The sequence below is a fragment of the Heloderma suspectum genome, chromosome 13, assembly GCF_057233095.1.
Source record: "Heloderma suspectum isolate Gila_16-S chromosome 13, 16-S_ref, whole genome shotgun sequence".
Lineage (NCBI taxonomy): Eukaryota > Metazoa > Chordata > Lepidosauria > Squamata > Helodermatidae > Heloderma > Heloderma suspectum.
Genome location: NC_139470.1, coordinates 30064504 through 30088720, shown reverse-complemented (window position 1 = coordinate 30088720; position 24217 = coordinate 30064504). Strand labels below are relative to the sequence as shown.

Here is a 24217-nt window from a genome sequence, read left to right as displayed (position 1 = left end):
TGAGGTGAAGAAAAATGGAGTAGAGGATACTCCTTGGAAAAGGGTGACAGTTAGGAGAAGAAGAACTAGATGGCACTCTGCACCTGTGGAAGCAGTGGAGCTGTGGAACTGATTTCAGGTACTTGCGGATGAGACTGGAGGACAGCCTGCAGAGGAAGAATCACAGGGGAACCTACATGAGGGTGAGTAAGAGGCTGAAGGTCAGTCAAACAGAGGCGATGAAACCCAGGCCTACAACAACAAGAAGAGAAGAGTGGTAGTAGTGGGAGACTCTTGCTGCATGGGATTGAGGCCCAAGTATGTCGCGAAGACCCGTGGACTCGCCAGGTATGTTGTCTCCCGGGAGGATGGATTAGAGACGTGACTAAAAGGTTGCCTGCACTCATAAAGCCCACTGACAGGTATCCCTTTCTTCTCATCCATGTGGGAACAAATGATACTGCCAAGTGGAGCTATGAAGAGATCACATCAGACTTTGAAGCTTTGGGAAGGGGCCCACATAGTTTTCTCATCCATCCTTCCAGTAGTTAGAAAAGGGATAGAAAGGGAACGAAAAATACTCCGGGTGAATAACTGGCTACAAAGGTGGTGCCGACGAGAGAGATTTGGATTCTGGGACCACGGGCTATACTTCCTGGAAGATGGGCTGTTGGCAAGGGACGGGTTGCACCTCACAAAGGATGGAGAGAATATGTTTGGCCACAGCATGAAGAATTTCATCAGGAGGGCTTTAAACTGAATCTTACGGGGAAGGGAGATGTAAAGTTGGGGGTAACAATGGACGTAGGCTCATGCACTGCAACGGAGAGAACAGCTCTGATAGCGCCCAATAATAGTCTTCAGACACATGTAGGAAGAAAGCCAGACTATGAAGCACATGGTCTTCGATGTCTCTATACTAATGCCCAGAGTATGGGAAACAAACAGAATGAACTAGAACTCTTAATACAAGAGGGAAATTATGACTTGATAGGTGTAACTGAGACTTCGTGGGACGACTCTCATGACTGGAATACAGCAATTGAAAGATATAACTTGTTCAAAAAGAACAGGAGGAACAGAAAGGGAGATGGGGTTGCACTGTATGTGAAAAATACACATCTCTGCACAGAAATACAGGAGGAGGAGCTTGGTAGCCCCATTGAGAGCATCCAGATCAAAATAAATGGAGCAAAGAATAAATGGAACCTGGTGGTCGGAGTCTACTATCGGCCACCCAACCAAGGAGAAGATGAGGATGAAACTTTTGAAAAGCAAATAGCCAATGTTTTAAGGAAGCATGATGTAGTAGTAATGGGGGACTTCAATTTCCCCAATATTTGTTGGGAGACAAATTCTGCAAAACATGGCCCCTCCAGAAAATTCCAGGTAGCACAGAATTGCAGGGATGGCGTCAGGAAGGCTAAAGCTGAGAATGAGCTGAGGTTAGCGAGGGAGGCTAAAAACAGCAGAAAGGCTTTCTTCAGCTACGTGCATAGTAAAAGGCAGAGGAAAGAAATGGTGGTTCAGCTATTAAATAAGGATGGCAAAATGATAACAGATGACAGAGAAAAGGCAGAGGTGCTCAATTCCTACTTTGGCTCAGTCTTCTCCCAAAAGAGGGTCTATGACCCCCCTGGCAAAGGCGAAGTGCAGGCTGAAGGGGCAGGATTGCAGCTTGAGATCGATAGGCATATGGTCAAGGAACACCTAATGACTTTGAATGAGTTCAAATCTCCAGGGCCAGATGAACTGCATCCTAGAGTAATAAAGGAACTGGCAGAAGAACTCTCAGAACCGCTGTCTATTCTCTTTGAGAAATCATGGAGGACGGGTGAAGTGCCAGATGACTGGAGGAGGGCTAATGTTGTCCCTATCTTCAAAAAGGGTAAAAAGGAGGAACCTGGGAACTACAGACCAGCCAGTCTGACATCAATCCCTGGGAAAATTCTGGAGCAGATGATAAAGCAATCCATCTGTTAGCACCTTGAAAACAATGCAGTGATTACTCGAAGCCAACATGGATTTGTCAAAAACAAGTCCTGCCAGACGAATCTGATCTCATTTTTTGATCAAGTCACCTCCCTTGTGGACTGTGGGAATGCTGTAGACATCATATACCTCGACTTCAGCAAAGCTTTCGACAAAGTGCCCCATGATATCCTGATGAGCAAACTAGCTCAAAGTGGGCTAGATGAAACAGCGATCCACTGGATCCACAGTTGGCTACCGAATTGGACTCAAAGAGTGCTTATCAATGGGATCTTCTTAAACTGGGGAGAGGGAACAAGTGGGGTACTGCAGGGCTCAGTCCTGGGCCCCGGGCTCTTCAACATTTTTATTAATGACTTGGAGGAGGAGGTGCAGGGAATGCTGATCACATTTGCAGATGACACAAAATGGGGCGGGATAGCTAATACTTTGGAAGACAGAAACAAAATTCAAAATGATCTGGATAGACTGGAGCGCTGGTCAGAAAACAACAGAATGACATTTAATAGGGATAAATGCCAAGTTCTGCACCTAGAAAAAAGAAACCAAATGCACAGTTACAAGATGGGGGATACGTGGCTCAACCACACTACAAGCGAGAAGGATCTTGGAATTGTTGTCAATCACAAGCTGAATATGAGCCAACAATGTGATGTGGCTGCAAAAAAGGCAAATGCTATTTTGCATTTGCAGACAAAGTGGAGAGGGTTCAGAGGAGGGCAACAAAGATGGTCAGGGGACTGGAAACAAAGCCCTATGAAGAGAGACTGAAAGAATTGCGCAGGTTTAGCCTTGAGAAGAGAAGACTGAGGGGAGATAGGATAGCGCTCTTCAAGTCCTTGAAAGGTTGTCACAGAGAGGAGGGCCAGGATCTCTTCTCAATCATCCCAGAGTGCAGGACACGGAATAATGGGCTCAAGTGACAGGAAGCCAGATTCCGGCTGAACATCAGGAAAAACTTCCTGACTGTTAGAGCAATACGACAATGGAACCACTTACCTAGGGAGGTGGTGGGCTCTCCCACACCGGATGTGTTCAAGACGAGGCTGGACAGCCATCTGCCAGGGATGCTCTGACTTGGATTCCTGCATTGAGCAGGGGTTGGACTCGATGGCCTTGTAGGCCCCTTCCAACCCTACTACTCTATGATACAGGCAATGGTCAAAGGCACCATTTTACTAGGCAAGAGGGAAGATCAGCCAAGGTCCAAACACAGATAAGCTAACAAATACAATATGCTGTCCCAGCAGAGTCAAGCAAGAGTTCGGGGTTAGTAGCACAAAGACTCAATCACAGCACATGGCCAGAAGCACAAAGCACTGGAATTGGTAGAAGATGCTGTTTTCAGCAATAGCTAGACTGATATTGCAGGCTTATATTGCCAGAGCTTCCTGAGCCCCACCCAAGGCTCAGCTGGAGTTCATTACAAGCCTTGCTACAGAGGAGTCCTTCTTTCTATTCAGGCACTTTCTTTAAATGAGGCCTCCTAGTCTGCCTTTTGAGGCAACTCTTGGGCGCTAGGTAGTCGCCTAGCCTTGGCCTCAGAGGTGGAACTCTCCTCCTCCTGTGAAGACTGAACCATGGTCATCTCCCCTGAGTGTCCAGGTTCCTCCAGGTCTCCTGCCATGCGTGGCTCCTTGGTTTTGGCCATCTCTGGAAGCTTTAGCTCCTCCTTAGAGCAGGATTCCTCCAGCAAGGGCATGCCACTGTGTTGCAGCAGTTGCACTGGCTGGCTGTTCATTTCTGGGTGCAGTTCAAAGGGGAAATAACATTGCAAATAAAGGCACAATCACATACAAAAATGCATTATGGGAAATGTGCAAAAATGCACATAAACGTTCATGCAAACTCCACCTCCCACAAGATTCCGGATGAACTGAATTTAAAGTTGGGAAAATGAGAAGCTGAGAGAAACCGAAATGGACTGATTCATCCAACCTTCTGGTTCTTTATCTTTAAACAGGACTTGGAGTGGACAGGGCATCAAAGAGAAGATGTCTTCAAATAGAGGATTCTCCTCTGTAAAATAGGAGATATGGCCACCCTAGCAGCTCTCTGGGTTTACCCTAATGGTAAGGCCAGCCTAGGAAGAAGTTGGGTTGTTTTGAATCTATTCACGGTTAAAGGTTTGTGGTTTATTTCCAGCTTTATTATTGTTATGTTTTTTAAGCTCTCATTTTTTGCAGAGTCTTTGTCTGCTAGTTGTGACAGATGGACCTGTCAGCAACTCATAATAGAGTTATATTAGTAACAAGCAGCTCTGTGGGGGGAAAATGTAAATATTTTCCCTTTAAAGGCAAAGTTTGAATTTCTCCTGGCAGGACGGAAATAATGGCAAACAGTCAGGTGGGGTCATATGTGTATTGACAATTAGGCAGGACCAAAGGGGAATTATACATGATGAAATGGACAGAAGGCATTGGAAAGACAGACCAGCACCCGTCCTGTCAGGAGCAGTCAGAGCAATGGTTAGAAGAAGATGGGTGGCTTGTTGCAGTGGTTTCAGACTGTCTACTGCAGGGGTTGGCAAGCCAGCACCTTCCAGATGTTTTGGACTACAACCCCATCACCCCTGATGACTGGCCATGATGGCTGGGGATGATGGAAGCTGTAGTCCAAAACAAGCAAGGTGGGGTTCGTCTCATCCAGCATCCTCTTTCCCACAGTGAGTGAGCAGATGCTTCCGGGAAGCCCACAAGCAGGACATGAGGGCAAAGGAGCAGTGGTAAATTCTGAAATGCAGAGGTTTATGGAGCATGACTGTAGTCTTTTTCATAGGTCCACGGGAGTAAACACCATTGAACTCAGTGGTGTTGGTGTCTGACTGCACAGGGCCATGCAGGGCATTTTAAAAAGGAAAACTTGGCACTGCGCAGTTGTGTATGTGAATGTAATTTGTGCACACAGCGTGCACTGCTACAACGCACCAGTGCATTTTCCTGCACATGCTTTGTTGCTTAGAGTTAAATATAGAAGCCTACACTTCTAAAGGCAGAACATCCTCAGACCTGGGAATTCGACAGCTCTAATGCGGAAGAATGTTATATCCAAGTTTCACAGAAGAGGTGTCATGAACTTCAATAAAACTTTTTTTGGTGTGAAGGATATACAGTCAGGGCCAGAAATATCGGAACAAAGATAACTGTTTTGGCAGTTGGCCTCTGTACACCACCACACTGAAGTTGAAAGGAAACACACCCAGATGGGAGCGAAGTCAGGACATTCAGCTGTAATTCAAGAGGTTTGGCAAAAGTGGGGCACTAACCATTCAGGAAGGACAGCCAGTGGCATACACACACACCCATCGTTGGTGGCTCATAAGTAATGGAACGAATGGCTGACAAGCAGCTGCGTGGCCAGGTGTGGCCTGTTTCCTGGATGCCCCTTGACCAAGCAAGCAGATAAAAGGCCTGGAGGTGGTTCTGAGTGTCACATTTGCATTTGGTAGCTGTTCACTGGAACCCCCAACATGAGGTCCAAAGAGGTGTCCATGCGAGTGAAGGAGGCCATCCTGAGGCTGAGGAAACAACATAAACCCATCAGAGAGATAGCAGAAACAGTGGGAGTGGCCAACACAACAGTTTGGAACATCTGAAAAAGCAGGCATTACCTGGCAAGCTGAGCAACAGCAAAAGGCCTGGAAGACCATGGAAGACAACTAAAATGGATGACCGCAGAATTCTGCTCATGGTGAAGAGGAACCCTTTCACAACATCTAGCCAGGTCAAGAACGCTCTTGCGGAGGTAGGCATGTCATTGTCAACATCTACAGTCAAGAGACGGCTTTATGAATGTAAATACAGAGGCTTCACAACAAGGTGCAAACCACTGGTATCGCTCAAGAACAGAAAGGCCAGATTAGCCTTTGCCAGCAAACACCTAAAAAAGCCTGCCCAGTTCTGGAATAAGATTCTTTGGACTGATGAAACCAAGATTAACTTGTACCAGAATGATGGGAAGAGAACAGCATGGAGAAGGAAAGGAACAGCTCATGATCCAAAGCATGCCACATCATCTGTCAAACATGGTGGAGGCAGTGTTATGGCATGGGCATGTATGGCTGCCAATGGAACCGGGTCACTGGAGTTTATTGATGACCTGACTGCTGATCAAAGCAGCAGGATGAATTCTGAGGTGTATAGGGCTATACTTTCTGCTCAGATTCAGCCAAATGCTGCCAAACTGATAGGACGCCACTTCATATTGCAGATGGATAATGACCCAAAACATGCAGCAAAAGCTACCCAAGAGTTTCTGAAGGCAAAGAAGTGGGATGTTCTTCAATGGCCAAGTCCGTCACCTGATCTCAACCCAATAGCGCATGCTTCTCACTTACTGAAGACAAGACTGAAGGCAGAAAGACCCACAAACAAGCAGCAGCTGAAGGCAGCTGCAGTAAAGGCCTGGCAAAGCATCTCCAGGGAGGAAACTCAGCATGTGGTCATGTCCATGGGTTCCAGACTGCAGGCAGTCATTGACTGGAAAGGATTTTCATCCAGGTATTAAAGCCAATCCTTAAGTTTGAAATGATGTTGGTTTGTTCCATTACTTATGAGCCACCAATGATGGGTGTGTGTGCATGCCACTGGCTGTCCTTCCTGAATGGTTAGTGCCCCACTTTTGTCAAACCCCTTGAATTACAGCTGAAAGTCCTGAATTCGCTCCCATCTGGGTGTGTTTCCTTTCAACTTCAATGTGGTGGTGTGCAGAGCCCAACTGCCAAAACAGTTATCCTTGTTCCAATATTTCTGGCCCTGACTGTATATGTAAAAACCAAGAACAAGAGAAAAAAAAAAAAAACGGATGCAGAAGCACAGTATACCAGTCTTAGGAATGTTATACTGGATATTTTCTGGCATCACTGTCCTTATCATGACTAGAGAAATGAAGGCCTAAAGAAACCTCCAGAAAAAAATGGGGAAAAACCCAGAAAATTAAACAACACATTTTTCCTCCAAGGATCTTTGGAACATTTGAAAATAAGAACTTCCCCCTGCCCTGCCCCCCCCCCCCACATTTTCCTATTCCCCTACGTCTTCACAGCTCTACTCATGACACTGACAACTTCACATAACTTGTCAGGAATGGGGACCCCATGTTTTGGGATGATTTCTTTCATCTTGAAACACTGATGAACACTCAGTGGAGAGAAGCAGTGGAATTTGCAGGGAGTGACTTTGGCATGGGGAGGAGAAATGAGAATGCTTGATCAGAGTCTGGGGTTCTAGAGGAGTCTGGACTACACACATTACTTTTCATATTGCTATCAGTCATCTTTTATATCACCAAACATAATACAATTTCTGCACTAAATGGATTTTGCACTGCACTTCTGTTCTTTTGGAACTGCACATTTTTGCCTGTGATGCATGTTTTGTAGAGCCTTGCGTGGCGCAGAGTGATTGTTGTTGTTGTTTATTTGGTCAGTTGCTTCCGACTCTTCGTGACCTCATGGACCAGCCCACGCCAGAGCTTCCTGTCGGCCGTCGCCACCCCCAGCTCCCCCAAGGTCGAGTCTGTCACCTCCAGAATATCATCCATCCATCTTGCCCTTGGTTGGCCCATCTTCCTTTTGCCTTCCACTTTCCCTAGCATCAGCATCTTCTCCAGAGTATCCTGTCTTCTCATTATGTGGCCAAAGTACTTCAGTTTTGCCTTTAATATCATTCCCTCAAGTGAGCAGTCTGGCTTTATTTCCTGGAGTATGGACTGGTTTGATCTTCTTGCAGTCCAAGGCACTTTCAGAATTTTCCTCCAGCACCACAGCTCAAAAGCACCTATCTTCCTTCGCTCAGCCTTCCATATGGTCCGGCTCTCGCAGCCATAGGTTACTATGGGGAAGACCATTGCTTGAACTATGCGGACCTTTGTTGTCAGTGTGTTGTCTCTGCTCTTAACTATTTTATCAAGATTTCTTATTGCTGTCCTCCCAAGAAGTAAACTTCTTCTGATTTCCTGGCTGCAGTCAGCGTCTGCAGTAATCTTTGCACCTAGAAAGACAAAGTCTGTCACTGCCTCCACGTTTTCTCCCTCGATTTGCCTGTTATCAATCAAGCTGGTTGCCATAATCTTGGTTTTTTTGAGGTTGAACTGCAACCCAGCTTTTGCACTTTCTTCTTTCACCTTCGTCATGAGGTTCCTCAGCTCCTCCTCGCTTTCAGCCATCAAAGTGGTATCACCTGCATGTCTGAGATTGTTAATGTTTCTCCCGGCGATTTTAACTGCAGCCTTGGCTTCATCAAGCCCAGCACGTTGCATGATGTGTTCTGTGTACAGGTTGAATAGGTAGGGTGAGAGTATACAACTCTGCTGTATTCCTTTCCCAATCTTAAACCAGTCCGTTGTTCCATGGTCTGTTCTTACCATTGCTACTTGGTCGTTATACAGATTCCGCAGGAGGCAGACGAGATGACTTGGTATCCCCATACCACCCAGAACTTGCCACAATTTGTTATGATCCACGCAGTCAAAGGCTTTAGAATAGTCAATAAAACAGAAATAGATGTTTTTCTGAAACTCCCTGGCTTTCTCCATTATCCAGCCGTTATTGGCAATTTGGTCTCTAGTTCCTCTGCCGTTTCTAAACCCAGCTTGTACATCTGGCAATTCTCATTCCATGAATTGCTGGAGTCTACCTTGCAAGATCTTGAGCATTACCTTACTGGCATGTGAAATAAGTGCCACTGTTCGATAGTTTGATCTTTCTTTGGTGCTTCCCTTTTTTGGTATGGGGATATAAGTTGATTTTTTCCAATCTGTTGGCCCTTCTTGTGTTTTCCAAATTTGCTGGCATATAGCATGCATCACCTTGACAGCATCATCTTGCAAGATTTTAAACAGTTCAGCTGGGATACCGTCATCTCCTGCTGCCTTGTTATTAGCAATGCTTCTTAAGGCCCATTCAACCTCACCATTCAGGATGTCTGGCTCTAGCTCACTGACCACACCGTCAAATCTATCCCCGGTATTATTATCCTTCCTATACAGATCTTCTGTATATTCTTGCCACTCACCTTGGCACAGAGTGATAGGCGGCAGTAATCCAACCGAAACTCTCCCCATGACCTGAGTTCGATCCCAGCGGAAGCTGGTTTTCTGGTAGTCGGCTCAGGTCGACTCAGCCCTCCATCCTTCCGAGGTCGGTAAAATGAGTACCCAGCTTGCTGGGGGAAAGGTAGTTAGGACTGGGGAAAGCAATGGCAAACCACCCCACTATACAGTCTGCTAGGAAAACGCTGAGGAAAAACGGCGTCCCTCTAGGGGTCAGTAATGACTCGGTGCTTGCACAAGAGGAACCTTTCCTTTCCCATGTTTTGTGTCTGGTTGCGCATTCAACAAAGCCCTGGTTTCAATCTGTAAAACACTTTGAGCTTTTAACAAAGTATCTTCATCTAGCTTTTTAATTAGAAATGTAAACTATCTTGCCAAGGAATGTTACCATGAGGTAGGAACCCCACTACAGAAAAAGGAAAGTAGTATCCAGCCTCCGTTGGGTTATTTTCCTAATTCCCTATGCCTGGGATCCCGAACATGCACACCAATGTGCCCCAGAGGCTTGCGATTGCACCAGCCAGACTAGCTGCTCTCCTCTGCACCAGCAAAACTGCCCACCGCCCAAACTACTGTACTGGGAGTTGGAAGGCGGAAAGGAGCTGGGGGGAGAAAACAGATGGGGGCAATTTTCTCTAGGCATTGTACAACTGCAAACATAATACTGACACAAAATGTGAATAAAATCCCAATAAATCTCAGTATAAAACTTTTCAACATGCTAGCACAGCACAGGATATAATAGAAATACAAAAAAAACAACCCAAATGACCATCAGGTATAAACATTAAAACCACACTGCAGAGACTAAAATAACAGATTTTAAACACTCAAAATACTAAAATACTTTATAAGGCTGGGAGAACTGTGAAGTCCTAGATGGCTGCCCCAAAGATGGCAGTGTGGGCACCAGGCAGGGTCCTCTTGGGAGAGCATTTCAGAGCTGGGCAGCCACCACTGAAAAAAGGCTTCTCCCTTGTTCCCACCCTCCGAGCCTCAGAAGGAGCCAGGGGGCACTTGAAGGAGGGCTTCTGTGGGTGCTCTTAAGGCACAGTTCACCTTAAGGCCGTTCTGTGGAAGAGCAATTTTCACTGGTGCCACCAAGTCACCACATTGCACTGCCACGCTAACACCTGTCCTGCCTCCCTTGGCTCAACAGAACCTGGGGGGTGGGGGGCAGCGGCAAAGGACACAAGCACAGTTCCTCTCACTGCAGGTGCCTTGAATCTAAGATGGATGCTTCTGAAATTCTCCCCTTGGAATTTCTCTCTGGATTCTGGCTTCCCCAGTTAGATGGAGCTTCATCACATGGAGTTTTTATCCTGCTATTGAGATGGCTCACTCAAGGAAGTTTGACATCGTGAGCCGCCAGGGCATCTCCCACCATCTCCCCCAGCCTATCCTGTGTTTTCTCCAAATGCAAAAAAATGTGGTATTTTTTCCAGCACACGGAACAGGAGCGCCATGAAATTCTCCAATAGTGGAAGAAGAGACCAATGTGTTTGGTTGGCTGTGGGTGTTTGTTTTTGGTTGTTGGGGGTGTGATCAGGATGACGAAGGCATTGAGGATGGGCTGCAGGGCGTATTGAACCCGGGAGATCCTGAGCGGGGATCCTCTTGGCAAGGAAGGAAGAACAGGAGGGAGGGTTCCTTGCATGGAAGGAGACCGAGCAGATTTGACAGGCATGTGGTGGAGGGAGGAGTCACCGGCCAACTGCACTCTCTCCCTTCCTTGCAAAGGCGGGAGGGTTGGAGGGCGACTCCTGTCTCCGCTCAAGCTTTCAAGAAGCCAGTGAAGGCTTGAGTGGGGAGGCGAGCGGCGAGTAAATAGCAGAGATCTTGAGCACATGAAAGGAATCAATCCCCCCCCCCCCCCGGAAAATCAGTGTGAGGGGGAAGGGGGGGAACTCTCTGCATGTCACACACAAGCCAACCACCAGTAATGTCAGAGGGGTGGAACCAGGGAGGGATTTTTGCTATGGCCCCAGCATGTGCAATGAATCATTGTGGAAAAGGAGCAGTCTTTCCGAGTGGCTTCCCACCCCCTGTGAAAAGGTGAAACATGGAACATGGATAAAGGAGCACGACCCAATCCCTCAATGAAACCGGATGAGGGAAGCACTGGGATTGTTGTGGATTTCAGCCCCCATGTGATGGAGCGCTTGGTCTTGTTTCCAAAGCTGAACCAATGCATTTGGAATTCCTCATTGTTCCATTTCTTTACATTTCCAAATTTTGCACAGCGCATTTGTTGTTGCCTTCATGTCTCCCCCTCCCCCTACGTTACTGATGTGCACATGGATAAAGTGCTGCAAAAATGCCATCTTGATGTGATTGTAGACATGACTGCAACAAGATGGGCTTTTCTGTGAGGGGGGCAGAATTTTATCAATGCCCATGTGCACTTCTGCGCAATGACCAAACGCAGCTAAATGAAAGAAAGTGGAAGGAATCGTGACATGATCGTGCATGTGGTTGAATCAAGATTCTTTTGTGTGGAAGTTTCCCATGGTCCATGTGTGCATCAGTAAAATCACATGACAGGTGGGGAAAGATGCAAATGGATAAGGCAAACTCTTGCGCATCCTCACATTCTGGAGTGCTGCCTCCAGGTTTTGGGGGGCCCTTGGTCACGACATTCTTAACGGCCCCCTTCCCTTAGTGAATCTGTTTTCTCACTGTTGTTGCCAGCTCCCCCCTCCTCTTTTTCCTCACCTTTGGTACTGCTTGCTTGCTTGGCAGGCAGAGAGCCAGTGAGCAAGTCGGCCATGGCATCTCCTGCTTGCCCCCCCCCCCCCACTGCCTGGGCCAGAGCGAGAGGCAGGCGAACAAGCAGGTTGAAGCACGTTGCCATGGTGGAGAGGAGGAGCTCTTCTCAGCAGGCTCCTTGTTGGAGTGTGGGCCCACAGCAAGTGCCTCATCATGCCGACCCTTCCTGCTGGCCCTGCCTAAAAATTCTCTTAGGGAAACTGGCATTCAGGAGGAGTGGAATGCAAGGCGGAACAAAGCCAAAAGACACACTAACTGAGGCTGAGCTCACCAGCTGGAAGCAACCATAACAATTTCCACAGCTTTTTTACTCAAAGCATTCCAGCTTTCTTTACCCCCCGCCCCCAGACCTGACAACTGTCCCAGCAGTATAACAATCAGAATCAACAGCTGGCCCTTTTTCTTTTCTGGTTTGTTGGTAATCTCTGTGCAGGACGGAGAGCCCTCGGACGGGAACCAGGCCTCAGGCTAACTGTGTGGGCTGATTGCCCAAGAGAGTCCTCCAGCTTAAGGGCCCGAGGCGACTCTGCTGGAACACTGATCTGGAGAGTCCCAGGTGAGGAAGTGCCTGGGGCAGATGCCATAGTTGGGGATGGAGGATACAGCAGAAGGCAGCTCGTCTGGACCAGGAGAGCCTCATAGACACTCTGGCTTGCAAGAAGGCAGCAGATGTGAGTGAAGCCATGGCTACTGCCTAGCACAAGGCTGTCTGGCAAAGGGAACGCACGGGGAGCGGCACCCCTGGGGCGTTTGCCGTGTCTGCGCAGCATTACTGGCATGGAATTGTGTGGCTTTGGGGCTGGGGCAGGGAGAGAAGAAAGGCGGTCGCAAGTTTTGTCTGCAAGCATTGCACTTGCTTTATCATGCTCAGCTGAGTGGGTTTAAGAATTGAGCTCAGTCCCTGTTTTGGTCTTCAGCACCTCCAGGGAGCGCTGGGAAGACTCCTGCCTGGAACTCTGCAATGCTGCTGGTGATCAGTGTAGACAATGGGTGCACATCCTTTTCGGACCCAAGGGCCTCATCCAGTATCGACCGGGGGACTGGGGACATACATGTACATGCATGCACATCTGCACGCACGCACGCACATACATACACACTCCGGCCCCCGCTCCATATCACAGCATGCAGGGGTGGGGAATTCTAAACCTCAGCTCGGTGCCAGTGGGGGCTGGGGGCTCCGATGTCAGTGGGGCAATGATTCCGCTCCGAGTTTCAGTCAGAGCCAGTCAGAACCCTAAAGGCACTGTCCAAAGTGAGCACCTTGGAGAGCTCCTTTAGAGTTCTGACTGGTTCTGACTGAAACCCAGAGCGGATTCATCACCCCACTGACATTGGAGCCCCCAGCTCCCAACAGCTTTCCTCATGACAGTCCAGCTGATCAGCTGGGCTGTGGGGGGAAGCGGGTGGGATGCTGCTAGCTTTTCAGGCTGCACCAGGAGTGGCTGAGGGCCACTACACTGCTGGCATAGATAATACTACGTTGGACCGCGCTCTTACTCAATATCCAGGGAGACTCCTGTGTTCCTGTTGTTATGGCTGTTGGCCTGATGGCTGGCCGGCGGATAGTCCAGGATATTCAGAGAAGGGTGTTTTTTTGGTGGGAGCTTATGCCAGGAGATGACCTCTGGGTAGCTGGGATTCACTCTTTAGGTTTTGGAATGAGAGCCATGAGAATTTGGAGAAGGAGCCATCTCACCAGCAGAGAAGACAGAGAAACAGCTAAAAAAGTGGTTGGCAGTCTGACTGGAGGAAGGCAGAAAGAGAGCTGACAGACAGGTGGAAAGTGGGATGTAGCTGGATTGATCACAGGGCTAAAGAAGGTGGAGCCCTGGCCCAACAGCCCAGGGGGCCCGATGGCCACACCCACCCACCCAGTGGCCATTTATATTCCAGCAGCACCAGTTTCTTCCACAATGTGCGGCACCTTACAATGTACCTCCATGGGTAGGCGTCTGTCAGCAAAGCTTCTCTCTCTCTCTCTCTCTCTCTCTCTCTCCCAATGTCACCATCTCTCCTCCTCCTCCTCCTCCTCCTCCTCCTCCTCCTCCTGTCACTTGCTCACTTCACACACGATGCTGTGTCCCACTCTAACCGATTCACCCCGAGCACCTGTAGTCGACTGGGCTGGCACTGACTGTTGCTAGCTGAGTTGTCTTGTGCGTGTGCCTGGTTTTTGCTCGCTCAGTGGCTCGGCGCTTCTTGCCCAGGCTTTACTGGGCTGGGGGAAGGGATGGAGGGTGTCATGGAGAGGGCGCCCGCCTGCTGTCCTGGCTGCCCCTGCTCTGCCTTGCCAGGGTGGGGTGCTTCCAGATGAGGCTTTCATAGCACCATCACCCTGCCTCCTGCATGGAGGTTCATGGTGACTCCAGGGTGCTTCCAGATAGAAGGTTCCTAATGCTGGCAAATGGCAGCATTGTGCAGCTTTTCCCTCTTTCCTTACTTAATGGATTTTCTGTGGAAAGGAAAACGATAGAAGAAGTAGTGGGAAAACATGGGAGGGTTATGAGTGGAGAAGCACTCCCCAGCTGCTGGCTCAGACCTGGACACTTTGCCCATGTGACAGCTTCCCCAATGGGGAAGGGGCTGCATGGGAGAGCCCCCCCCCATTATCACCAATCTGTGATCAGAGATAACAGTGGGGATTCCACCAGGGGGCAGGGCTTGGGGTCAAGCTTTGCCCCCTGGAGGAATCCAGGAAGGCTTGTGGTCGGATGGGCAACCTGAAATACGAATACATGAAATATGAATACCTTTGCTTCTCTGAAATTTTGCAAGATGCTTTCGGACTCCCTTTCACCCATTCCTAAAATTTGAGCTGAAAGTTCCCTAGGCATAATACCCAGCTGTTTCACCTCTGAAGGTGGGGCACCTAGAGCAAAGCTTCAGCGGAGGATCTTGACACATGGGCACATTCCTATGGGAGCAGGTGGCCCTTTACCTCCCCTAGCGCCCCCTCCCCCCACCCCCAGGTCTCAGATAGAGATGCTTCCCACCCTTGCTACTGGGGAGCCTGTGTTAGTTTGTGGTGCCAAGGACACGGTGCATGAAAAATGTCTGCTATGCCAATGAGCCAAAAACCCTCATTCACAGGCAGAAAGGAAAAAAAGGAGGGGGCATTTCGGGGCAAGGAGTGAAAGGGGGACTTTAACAGTGGGATGGAGCTTCCAGTGGCCCCTGGCTAGGGAGCACCACTTTTATTTCCCAGAAGTCCCTTGGGAACGATCCTACATCGTCACGCAGTGTTATTTGAAGGGGAGGAGCGTTGTAAAATAGTAGAACTGGGAGCACGGACAGATGGCGACTCCCTAAACAAGCATCAGTTTACATTTGTGCTCAGCTAGCTGGGATTCCTGGCCTCCATTTATGTCTCCACTATTTTCTCTTCAAGGTAATTCTTGGGCATAGGTGCCTGCTTTGTGTGAGGGCTAATGGCAGGCTTGCATCGGAGCCTCTCTTGTTGAACACGTACCTGCCCCCCCCCCCCACATCTCCGGTGTGCATCTCACGTTGGTGGTTTAAATCTCTCTTTAAACACACACCTGTTTTCAGTTGCTGTTGTTGCATGATTTTAACTGTGTGTGTATTAAATGTCTTTAAAATTTATGCAATTCATTTTTTTATGTGCCCAGCTTTGCGATAAACTGCGAAAGGTGCGTCATAAAACTGTGTAATTGCACTGTATTTCCCCCCCCCACGACATATGGTTAAAAAAAAAAAAAAAAGCAAACCTACTTTATTAGAGGAAATGTGGAATGTGCACATTGCATTGTGGAGGGATGTCATCGATTAGCATAGTGGATTGCGATTAGCCACTAGATCACGCGCATGAGACCAGGGCACCTAGGATACCCTAGAAAACCAGCTGGTATGATACCCAACCAGAAACACTGAGTTCTATCAAGGAACCAGTGGGATCTGGAAAACAACAGCCAGTAAATGCATGCCAGGTGTACCATGCATGGGAGAAATACACTATTTACAATGGGGTGTGAGGGCCTTCACTGTGGGGGTGCCCAGACTTTGGAATGCCCTCCCAAAGGAGATATAAATGGCACAAATGTTTCTTTTTGCTCAGCCATTTTAACATTTTTTTAGAAATCAACATTTTAATTTTTTTTTAAACTTCATAATTTAATGTTGTTGTTCTGTTTCATTGGTTTGCTGGTTTGCTGGTTGAAAAGGGGTGCTTTTTGACTCTTAATTTGCAATTGCATGGCTTTTATATTGGCTTTGTTTTTAAAATGTTGTGTACAAGGGAATCCCTTCTAAGATGAAGGGTGGTTTAAAAATTTTAAAAATATTTTTTTTAATCACATTTCTATGCCACCTAATAGCCGAAGTTCCCATGACATGCACACCAAACTTCATCTTGAAAACATCCCCAAACCACCAGACTCCATTCTGTCTCCTTCTCTGACCTACTTTGTCTGACCTCTCCTGCCATGCCAGTATCAATATTTGGGATGTTTGGGATGAGGTTCATTTTCCTAGCGAGGGGTCAGTTTGAGGAAGGCCTGGAGTGCTGCCTCATAACTAAAACAACCCTGGGGAGCAAAGGTGAGTGTTAGAAACTTTAGTGGGGATGAGAGCTCCTTCTTTGCTGATGGCTGGAATCACTGGGCTACTGATAGAAGAAGACTAGAGAGTAAAAATGTCTGAGCAATGGATTACCTTTGAGATAAGTCTCAGAGAACCAGTTTCTCAAGAGTCAGCATTATTTCTGCAAACTGTCCCTGGGAAATTTAAACCTGAGTTCCTTTTATTCCTGAGCCTGGTTTCGAAAACTCTTGCCTTTGTCTTGGTGGCCACCGAAATGTTCTGGAATTCTGTGAAGCAGAGAGGAAATTGAGAGTCATTGTGGAACAGTGAGAAAAAGTGGTGGGCTTAAATGTATGGGGAGACCACAGTCAGTTCTAACTCAGCCTTGAAGCTCACCAAGTGACCTTGGGCAAACTGATCTCTCAGTCTAACTAACTTTGCAGGGTTGTTGTGAAGCCAAAATTAATCTCAATGCTCTTTGGAAGAAGGGCAAGCTACAGATTTAACAGAATAAATAAATACAGGTGAGTTGTACCATGGCTCATCCTTAGATATGAAAATAATTTGAAGGCCAACTGTAACGCATGCATTAATACCCCGGCCTTTACATGGCGAGGGCTGTGGTGTGAGACATATTAGTCTTTCAAGACCTACATGTACAGACTCTACAGGAGAAAAAGGTGCATATTTATTGTAATAGTTGTTATTGCTGTTATTGGTATCCCATTATAAAGGTGGTTTATAATCTAATCAGCCTATTAAAACAACGATAACATACAAAATAATCAATGCTAAAAGAAAAGGCAGCAGATACATGAAGATATCAGGGAGCTGGAATACCACAACCGAGCAGGTCAGATGCCTTCTGGAAGAGAAATACATTTGCATAGCAGGAGAAGGCCCTCAGAAGAGGGGTGGGGTGGGCTTCCCCTGGCAGGGAGTCCCAATGTCTAGTCACAGCCAAAGGGAAGTGGCCCCCTCCTGCATCCCAGCAAAATGCAAGTTGGGTGGAGAAGACCCTCTGAAGAAGATCCCAAGTGGTGAGCGGGTTTGTATGGGAGAAGACATTTATTTAAGTATCCTGGTCATAAACATTTTAAGACTATGAGGGCAAAAGGCATCGCTTACAATCTGACTTGGACAAAGGAGTACAGGGGGTGCATATCAAATTTGCAGATGGTACGAATCTGGGATCTTGGCAGTCTGGAATGGAATGCTGGGTGGAAACCAGCAAGGTAATAGTGAAAAGAGACAAGTCCTGCATTTAGGGCGCCATCCTAGGCATGTTTAGACAGAAAAAGGCTCTATAACTCCCAGCATGCCCCAGCCAGCCTAAGGGACAGCTATCAGTCCTAGAGGGGCAGGGGAGGGGCATGCTGGGAATTGTATTTCTTTTTTCTGTCTAAACACACATAAGATTGGTCCCCAGCTGGAGCAGTGGGGCGCTTTGTCTGGGGACCTGACTTCGCTGTGCAAAGGTTTCCCTGGCTGGGGAAAGCCCCATCCAGTGAAGCCTTCCCAAATGAGATGCTCACTGGAGGAGCGGTTCTCCAGCCAGCACCTCATGCTCTGCACCTCCTCCCATTGGGGAGGGAGGCTGAAGCTAGCAGGGAGATGAGTCCCCACTTTTATCTGTGATCCATGATGAGAGGTAACAGTGGAGATTCTACTGTCTGTGTGCTGCTCGCTCTCCTCATTTATTAATTGATTAATTGATTACATTTTTATTCTGCCCAATAGCCAAAACTCTCCAGGCAGTTCACAACAGTTAAAACCTTTAAATACGAAACAATAAAATACAGATGATAAAATACAATTTAAACGTTTAAAAGTGCAATATAGAAATAAAATAGTTAAACAGAAGCTATCAACAAAAGATTTAATATACAGTACCAGATAAAAACAAACTGAAAAACTAAAATGCCTGGGAAAATAAGGTCTTCACCTGGTGCTGAAAAGAGCACAATGTAGGCACCAGGCGAACCTCTCTGGGAAGCTCATTCCACAATTGGGGTGCCACAGCAGAAAAGGCCCTCTTCCTGGTAGCCACCTGCCTCACTTCTTCTGGCAGGGTCCTGGAGGAGGAATGCTGAAGCTAATCGGAAGAGGAGTGGCATGCAGGGGAATCCCCACTGTTATCGCCCATCACGGATCAGAGATAACAGCAGGCATTCCCCTCCCCACTAGACTTCAGGGGGCAGGGCTTCAGGGAGGGGAAGGGCTTTGAGGAGGGGCCTCAAATTTAGCCCATAGGCCAGAGGTTTCCCATCGTGATCTAGGGCAGTGGTCTCCAAAGTGGGGTGCGCGCACCTGGGGGGGGGACAAGACGATTCATTGGGGTGCACGAGCTGCCTGATCATTGAGCAGCCTCCTGCTGCCTTGATGAGCTGCCATTGTGTGCAATGATGGTGGCAGCGGCGGTGGCAGGATGGGACAGGAGCTGAGAGGGAAGCTCTGTGGCATTTCTCTCTCGGCTCCAGTCCTATCCTGCCTCCGCTATGGCCACCTAGAGCAACTGCACCAGTCTCTGCCAGGCACGGCAGAGGAAGCCAGCATCGCTGCCATCCTGCTGAAAGCGAGTGGGAAGGAGATGAACCCTTCCCACTCTCCTTTGGCAGAATGAAGCCGAGAAGAAAACGTGCTACGGCAGCTATGGCAGCCATTAAAACCAAGTGTCGAAATAAACTGAATTTAGAACCAGACCTTCGAATCGCTGCATCACAAAGTGTTAAACCAAGATTTCCAAAAATAATGAAGCATCTTCAATCACATTGCTCTCACTAAAAATATTATATTCGTAATACCTTTTTTTAGTGAGAACAAAAAGGGGTTTTGTAACATTAATAAATAATATGTATATATATCTAAAATAATGTTTATTTCATTTTAATCTCATCCTTTAAAAATTTATATTTTTGTGTATGTTTTGTAATGTATGTAATATATTAATACAGTCGTACATGTATACAATTTATACATAAATAAATATACACACATTGGGGGCGCATGCTCAACTTTTTTTTTACTGATAGGGGTGCACAATCAAAAACGTTTGGAGACCCCTGCTCTGGAGGTCTTAGCTGATCATGAGCTGTATATGAACTAGCAGTGTGAAGCAGCTGCTAAAAAAGCAAATGCAATCTTAGGCTGCATAAACAGAAACATGGTGTCCCGATCATGAGAAGTAATAATTCGGCTTTATGCCATGGTGGTTGGGTCACATTTGGACTACTCTGCCCTGTTCTGGGTAACAGATTGTAAGAAGGATGTTGACAAACCAGTGTGTGTCCAGAGGAAGGTGACTGGCAATGTGAGAGGTCTGGAAGCCAAGTCCTGTGAGGAACAATTGAGAGGTCAGGGTATGCTTAGCCTGGAATTAAGGGGAGACATGATCACGTCTTCAAATATCTGAAGGGCTGTTAGGCAGAAGATGACTTGTTCTCTGTTGCTCCAGAGGGCAGGACCAGAACCGATGGGTGGAAGTTGCAGGGAAATGCTCGGCAGAGGAGCAGACATCCTTGGGAACTGGCAGGGGGCTGTCTTTTGCTGGAGGTTTTTATGCAGAGGCTGGGCAGTCATCTGTCAAGAATGTTGTAGCTGAGGAGGGGGCTGGACTTCCAAGGCCCCTTCCAGCATTTATGATTCTTTGAGCTGGGCCCAGAAAAGGATCAGAAGCCAGTGGAGCTCTTGCAATAAAGACAATAACCAGCTCTAATCCGGCCATCATATTCTCGATGAGCTGAAGTTTCTGGCTGCTTTTCAGTGGCTCCCCCCATACAGAGAGTGCATTGCAACAGTCCAGCTGTGAATGATGTAAGTAAAATATATGTCACCACAGCTAGATCTGTTTTCTCTAGGAATGGGCACACAGGCACACCCATGTGGGTTGGGCAACAGCCCTCCTGGTCACAGCCATCAACTAGACATCCAGGTTCACAGCTGGGTCCCAGGTCTCTCCCCAGACTGTGACCTGTGTCTTCTAGGGGAGTGCTGCACTGTCCAAGAGGGCCTGAACATCTATCCCCAGAACAACAATTCTGTTATCCAAGATCATCTCTGCCTTGTTAAGCCAACCTCAAGCACCAGATCAGAACCTCAAGAGCATCCTTAGAATCTGATGTGGGAGAAATATGTAGAGTTGGCTGTCATGCACATATGATGGCACCATGCTCCAAATCCTGCACAACTTCTCCCAGCGGTTTCATGTTGTTGTTAAACCTGCCACCTGGGGGAGTTGAAGGGGGCTCCAGAGGCCAGAGGTACCCTTTCCTGCATTAAAAAGTAAGGGTGTTTAGGATTGCAGCCTAAAACATTTGCAATATATGTAACTACGTTAGCCATGTGTAAACATGCATGTCCATTGCTCAGTGATGGTAGCATGTAATGATGCTTTGCATGTGTGAATCAGCCCATATCATCAGACCAAACCATGGATAGAATTTTCCCCTCACCAGAGGTCACTTCAGATCCCAGACTTTCAGTGAGATTCAGGACAGATAAAAGGAAGGGCTTCTTCACCCAGCGCAGAGTTAAACTATGGAACTCGCTACCACAGCATGTGGTGATGGCCACCAATTTGGATGGCTTTAAAAGGGGGTTGGACAAATTCATGGAGGAAAAGGCTTTCAATGGCTACTAGTCCTGATAGATGGATGCTACCTCCAGGATCAGAGGCAATATGCCTGTGTACACCAGTTGCTGGGGAACATGGGTGGGAGGGTGCTGTTGCATTCATGTCCTGCTTGAAGGTTCCTGGTTGACAGCTGGTTGGATCACATGTGCATCTTTATCACTTGATGATGGCAGCATCTAGTGATGACCTTGCATGGCTGAATGGACCATCACAGGTTTTGATACTTTTCATAAGCACCTAATGTGTTCCAATGGATTCAGTCCACACATACAAAAGCAAGGCATCACATTGATCAATGAAGTGCTGATAAATCGAGTGCTAAACATGCCTATGTGGACTGAGACTGGACATTTCTCATCTGAGAAGCCATAAAAATGAAGGGTTCAAGCTATTATTGGTTTTGTACAGCTCCTGTTGTATTTCAGTGGGATTAGCACTGCAGAACTTCTCGGTGGATTGTGCTTGTAGATCCGATCTATTTTGTACTGTCATCCATCCATCCATCCATCCATCCTACCTTTCTTTCGAGGAGCTCAAGGTGGCACGGTTCTCCCCCCCCCATTATATCTCGCATAACATCCCTATGAGGCAGCTTAGGCCGAGTGAGATGTTGACTGGCCCAAGGTCACCCAGTGAGCTTCATGACTGAGTGGGGTTTTGAGCCCGGGCCTCTGCAGGCCTAACACTCCCTAGTCCAACACTCTAATCACTATACCGCACTGCCTCTTACTGTTAGTGGCCCCCCAAATCTGCCACCTGAATCAGTTCCCCCTCACCTGCCTTCATGACTTTGCCCAAAAGAGTCCTTTGCTTCTAAGATCATGAGCTGCTCTCTCCTTTTGCCAGCCCAACATGTTTGTGATTAATTGTTTATGGGAAGAATTTCCATATTGTTTGTGCATCAAATTTATGAGGTGTGCCTTCTCTATTTGCAGGATAAATACAACCCAGCAGTGAATCCTACTGAAGTACCAATGTCCCCCGGAGTCATAACAGCAACAGAATGAGCAATAAGATGTATTAAAAACAAGTTCAGAGCCGTTGGCTGATTTGAGCTGCGTGAAATCTTGGTCAGATGGCATTTCTCCGTTGGCAATCGGCTTCTTTAAGTGCGATTGAGGGGCGATTGCCTCCCGTCATCCCTCTGTGTGCACAAGATTGCTTCTCCAGGAAACAATGTAATGGGCATTTTAATAACTATTGGGCTGCTGAGGCAAATAATTCCTGAAGGTTTCAACCACCCTGACAGCCACAACGGGCAATAAAAAGGAAAGTGTTAACGGTTTTGTCATGTAAGCTCCTTGCATAATGATTGATTCTTCTTTCTGGTCCAGTCACTCCTAGCACCACCTCGTAGCCTTTGTGGCACATGTTGGGGGCCCAAGTTACTCGGCTGTCGGAATGGAAGCAACACCTAGGCTTAATCAAAAAGTGGGAGGATCCTTACCTCTTCTTGTTTATTTATTTATTTATTTATTTATTGCATTTATATCCCGCCTTTTTTCCTCTTGCAAGGAGCCCAAGGCGGCTTACATTATCCTCCTCCTCTCCATTTTATCCTCACAACAACAACCCTGTATGGTGGGTTGGGCTAAGAGTCTGTGACTGGCCCAAAGTCACCCAGTGAGCTTCCATGGCCGAGTGGGGACTAGAAGTCGGATCTCCCAGCTCCCAGTCCAACACTCTTGCTACTACACCGCACTGGCTCTCCACTGACTCTTGTGTTCAGCAGAAAGGCAATACAATATACACTGGGAATGGGTCAAAGCAATGGGGATTTCAACGGGTTCTAGGGACTGGGGTCAACATTGACAGAACCTAGTGAGCTCCCAGGGAAAACAGATGTTGACCAGGTAAGAGCCGTCTGCAGTTGCTTGTCCACATATACACTAAATGTGTGGAAAGGGGTAAGATTAACCCCTCCCCTAATATCGGTATTTTTGAGCAGAACATCTGAAAAGGGGTAGCTATGTGCATACAGTTGTATGCACACCGGGGGTTCATGAGATCAGGACCCCTGTGTAACGGTCTTGTTAGGGATGGGTGAGAAATTCAATCTCCACAAGACTGAGATCCACAGATCTGTCCACCCTGGCCTTGGTTCCGTGAAGTGCTCAGACAACTGGATGTACGTATGTGACCCTTTCTCAGACAAAGATTTCGGGGACAGGGGAAGTGGGGTGCAGTTGTGCCCCTCCACATGTTTAGGGTTGTCAGGGAGGAATGACTGGAGAGGGTTATGTTTAAAAGCTCAACCAAGCCTTTGTTTCCCAAAGAAGGGCCTTGTAACTGTTCTCAAGTGGAGCAGCAGGGAATGTCACAGAGTGGCGTTTTGGCTTGGAGCTGTGCACTGTGGTGCTCCGGAAAGGCCTGGGGTGTTTGACCTCAGCCTTCTCCAAGGAGGCCCCTAGGAGAGTGAACAGCCTTCTGCAGCCAGCTCAGTTTCCTCATCCAGAAGGCCTGAGTTGTGACTCCCAGGCTCAGCTTCAGATAACACCTCCTCTCCCGTAAAAGCATAGGTTCTGTTTTCGGGGGCTGTGAGATCTGGATGGTCATGGCAAGAGGTAATGGTGGGTGAAAATGATTGGTGAGCTTCCATTCTAGGTAGAAGCAGAAATTCCCATTGAAAACATGAATAACTTTTACCTGCCCGAGGGCTCCAAGGCAAGGTCACAGCACACCTGAAGCTAGGGCCCGTGGCTTCCCCCATGATTTGATCGGTGTGCTTGATGAATGAACTCTGGAGTGCCTAGCGACATCCTGGGTGAGACCTCAGTGTCTCTGATTCAGAAACCAGAAGAGGGAATTCCAAAGCTGGGATGATCCAGGCCTTTGAAACATCTGTCTTTTTGAACATCTGAACTGGGTCTTACTTCCTTTTACCCATAGCCCGACTGAAGGGACTGGCTTCTCATTTCAAGCATTTTCAGGATGAACAGATTTCATTTCATTACAACCTTTTAAAAGCTCCCCTTTAAAGTAGAAGATAAAACAAAAGAAGAAATGAAAAGGGGTCCTTTGATTGCCTTCCCCATGGAGGTCCTTTGCCTGGCTTGTATTTTGGGCCCATTTCCTCGCATTTGGAAAGCAAGTGCAACAAGGCACGGATACCTAGTGGCTAATGTGTGCTAATTGACTTTTTTAAAAAAAGAAAGAAAGAGCATTTCTAAGCCCCTTTCTCTGTGGAGAATGGAAAGCGAAGCTGACAGAACCTGACAAGATTGTTCTCTATTAAAAAGCACAGAGAAAGCC

The 24217-nt window shown here is 47.5% G+C and overlaps 1 long non-coding RNA gene across 1 annotated transcript; it reads left to right on the top strand.

The window, feature by feature from the left end:
- The first annotated feature begins 156 nt into the window (after positions 1-156).
- Positions 157-22248, top strand: LOC146336280 (uncharacterized). Its single transcript, XR_014785664.1, has 3 exons — positions 157-327; positions 12224-12346; positions 21901-22248. It is a non-coding gene; the product is annotated as an uncharacterized LOC146336280 (long non-coding RNA).
- The last annotated feature ends 1969 nt before the right edge of the window (positions 22249-24217 follow it).